Source organism: Mustela lutreola, chromosome 2 (assembly GCF_030435805.1).
Source record: "Mustela lutreola isolate mMusLut2 chromosome 2, mMusLut2.pri, whole genome shotgun sequence".
Classification (NCBI taxonomy): Eukaryota; Metazoa; Chordata; class Mammalia; order Carnivora; family Mustelidae; genus Mustela; species Mustela lutreola.
The window spans coordinates 13946900-13951182 of record NC_081291.1 but is presented as its reverse complement, the minus strand read 5'-3'; positions in this window follow the sequence as shown (position 1 = coordinate 13951182).

Sequence of the window (4283 nt, the reverse complement as noted above, 5' to 3'; positions counted from 1 at the left end):
CCGCCTGGCTCCGCCCCCGGGGCGTGGCGTCGAGAGTCCCCACCCACAAGACGCCACCCGGAGGCAGGGGCGGGCTTGGAGTACGCACGGCCAGCCATTGGGCCATTTAGAAGCTCCTTCAGTCCCGCGAGCTGATTGGTTGATCCAGAAACCAGGCTTTTTATTACCCCCCCCTTCCACCACCCGCAGTGTATTTGCATAAGTTAAAGTAGCAGGCTCGTCTTCCGCCACCTGAGACCCAGAGGGAGGGGGAAGGGGTGATTACAGTTTATTGAGGTCCCACTGTGTGCCAGGCACTAAACTGGGCTCATGTGCTGTCTCCCCACCTCAAAACTTGTGGGCGGGACGTTATAGATTCCCATTTTACAGGTGGAGAAACAGACACCAGGAAGACAAGAACTTGCCAGGACGCCACACATCTAGTCCGCATCCTTGAAGTCTTGGGATCTGGCCACAGGACTGGGAAGAAATACCCCAAGAATGCTGTCTTGTCACAAATCAGAAAAGCTTCCATCTCCCTCACCTGGGCCCCCATAAATGAGATTTATGCAACCCTCTTGCCATTCAACCCTCCATTGGAACACTGGGGTGACCTCCCCGCCCCAGGCCTGCTTCTCCACTGTTGTCCACTGCTTAGCAAGAGCAGCCCAGGAGCCTGGGCCTCTGGAGTACCACAGTCTTCTCTTCCCGTCCTCCACGTTGGTCCTGCTGACCCCGTGTCTTCAAAACACCCCACTTTGTCCATTTTCCTGTATCCCCCTCCATGGCCCAAGGCCAGGCCTACAGGCTGTCTTGGCTTCTTAGTTGGACCTCTTGTTGCCTCCACCGCTGCCCAGAAAAATCTCTGCTCCCATGGCAATTATAGACTTTTTAAAAAATAAATTATTTATTTTAGAGCTGTTTTTGATTTACAGAATTATTGTGAAGATAGTACAGAATTCCTGTGTATCCCACACCTAACTTCCCCTATTATTAACACCTTACATTAATATGGAACATTTGTTACGATGAGTGAACTGATACTGGGACATTATATTTTATTTTTATTTATTTATTTATTTATTTTTAAGATTTTATTTATTTGACAGGAGTAGCAGCAGGCAGAGAGAGAAGCACGCCCCCTACAGAGCAGAGAGCGCGATGAGGGGCTCGATCCCAGGACCCCAGGATCATGACCTGACCCGAAGGCAGAGGCTTTAACCCAGGAGCCCCCCAGGCACTCCAGGACCCTGGGATCTTGACCTGAGGCAAAGGCAGCCTCCAACCGACTGAGCCCCCCAGGTGCTCCCAGGACATTATTATCAAAGTCCGTACATTATTCAAATTTTCTCTGTTTTCCCTAATATCCTTTCTCTACCTCCAGACTGCACATTACATATAGTCCTCAGGCCTCCTGAGACTCCTCTGGGTGGAGACAGTTTCTCGGACATTCTTGCTGTTGATGACCCGGGCAATGTTGTGGAGAACCGGTCAGGTGTGGACAGAGTGACAGAGTGAAAGAGGGAACACAAGCAGGGGGAGTGGGAGAGGAAGAGGCAGGCTTCCTGCCCAGTAGGGAGCCTGATGCGGGGCTAGATCCCAGGATCCTGGGATCATGACCTGAACCAAAGGCAGACGCTTAACTGCTGAGCCACCCAGGCACCCCTGTCCTGTGTTTTTTCAAGGTTGGCCTGGGGCTGACAGCTTTGGGGAGGAACACAGAGGTGAAGCAGCCTGCTTGTCACACCAAGTCCAGGGCACGCCATCAGCCTGACTCTTCACGGTGACGTTCACCTGGATCACCGGGCTGAGGTGGCCTCTGTCAGGTGTCTCCACTGCAAAGTCACTCTCTTCCCAGGGTTCTGGTGCTTTGCCTGGCAGAAGGAAGTTACCACGCACAGCCCATACATACTGAAGGGATGGGCAGTCAGGCTTCCCCCCTGCACAAATTATTTTGAATTCCTCTCATCTCCCTGTTTTCATTCACAGCAGTATGGATTCGTGGCTATTTATTTTATTCTTTGGGTTAAAATCTGATCTTACTTTATTGATTTTCCTACTCAAATGGTTTCAGCTTTGGCCATCAGAGGCTACTGGGTTGGTTCTCAGGACTCTTTGACACTCCCCCATCACATCCATGGTTTTCCCCTCTTAGCACCTCCTTACTTTGTCTTTACGAAATGCTTCATGCTCGTCCCCTGTATCTCCTGCTCCAGTCCTAGAATCAGCCTTTTCTCCAAGAAGCAGCCTTTTGCCGGAGAATACAGTTGTCTCCCCTTTTGCACAGTGTGGTCACCTGCACTCCAGACACAGATGATAGCGCTTCTGACATATGGTCAGAAGGTCCACAGCAGCCTCACGCTATGTCCCAAAGCCCGAGTCATTCACCTCGCTCCATGTCCTCACGTAGGCATTTTATCATTACCGATCATCACAAGAAGGGCAAGTACACAAGATGAGAATTTGAGAGACAGACCACATTCACATAACTTCTATTATAATATTATTGTCATAATGTGCCTAATTTATAAATTAAACTTTAGCATAGGTATGTATAGGAAAAATCATAGTATAAATACAGGGTTCAAGGCTCTCCCTGGTTTCAGGCATCCGCTGGGGATCTTTTTTTTTTTTTTTTTTTTCTCAGATTTTATTTACTGGGGCGCCTGGGCGGCTCAGTTGGTTAGGCAGCTGTCTTTGGCCCGGGTCACAATCCGGGGTCCCGGGATCGAGCCCCTTGTCGGGCTCCCTGCTCAGCAGTGGGGGCTGCTTCTCTCTCTGCCTCTGCCTGCTGCTCCACTGGCCTGTGCTCTCCTGCTGTCAAATAGAATCTTTAAAAAAAAAAAAAAAAGAAAGAAAGAAAAGATTTTGTTTATTTGAGAGAGAGTGCACAAGCAGGAGGAGGGTCAGAGGGAGAAACAGACTCCCCGCTGAGCCGGGAGCCGGGTGTGGGACTCAGTCTTGGGACTCGATCTTGGGACTCGATCTTGGGACTCCGGGATCAGGACCTGAGCTGAAGGCAGACGCTTTATGACTGAGCCACCCAGGCACCCCTCCACCGGGGATGTTGGAACATATTCCCCACAAATCAGAGGAACGCTGCTGCACTAACACAAACTGAGACTGGGGCATTCGTGTGCTGCTTGTTACTGAGGATCATTGCCTCTAGGCCTCACAGCTGACAGCAAGGACACAAAATGTGTCTATTACCTGCATATATACACAGACCTGTAAATAGCTCCACACATAAGGGTCTGCATCTGAATTAAGTTACACATGAATTCATGCAGACATCTCTACACCTCATCCATTAGTAAATGGATTCTTCTAGCCTTCTCCCCTTGCCTGTCTAGAACCTCCACCCCAAAGTGCAAAACCTGGCTCCTACCCCCCACCCATCCCATTAACTTAATTGTTCCATTCCAGTGCACACTACAGTGGATCCAGGAGGTCTACCTGGGCCCATGGTGAGGGTTTCAGACAGGGACGGATCACCTTCCTCCCCAGCTCCAAACCCTCCTGTAGGGCTTGGTACCCTTAGGAAAGACTCCATGCCCTCCCACAGCCCTCCAGGCCTGCGCACCTGGATACTGTGTACAGCCCTGTCCTCGTCTCTCTCTGCCGGCTCACTGCTGACCTGACAAAACCAATCCTACCCCAGGGCCTTTGCCCCTGTTGTTCCCTTGGCTGCAGTGCTCTCCTCCCAGCTCTACATCTGACCATTAACTCAGCTCTTAGTTCCTACACAGAAGCCCTGGTCAGGCTTCCTTCCGGTCCAATGCTGAACCCCCCCCCCCACCCCGCCCTGCCCCAAGGTTAGGGCATGGCTGGGAGTCATCCCTTCCCCCAAAAGGCTGGAAGCCTCGTGGGGGCCCTGGCACCACTCATATGGACCAAGTGTATTTACCCTCGCCATACACATCTCCCCCAAGCCCCAGCCAGGGGGAAGGGGCTGGCGGTGGGGATTCAGGGTACTGAGTCTTGGGGACAAGAAGCTACTCTCTGAAGTCACACACCAAAGATATGTCAGAGACAAGAATTAACTCAGGTTCACTGGTGCCAAAGCGCCCACCCACCTTGACCTCAGATCCTAAAACAATGCTGAGAGGATGGTGGGGACAGGATGCAGAACTCTTTGTTGGGGAAGGAAACCTGGGGGTCCAGGCCAATTTTCTTATTTCTGAGATGGTGGGGAGGGAGGGTCTGGGGGCATACAGAAAGGATAAGTAGCATCCCCCAGGTCACCAGCAGTACAACCATTTCCTGAGCACCTACTATGTGCCAGGTGGGGGAAGGCACATACT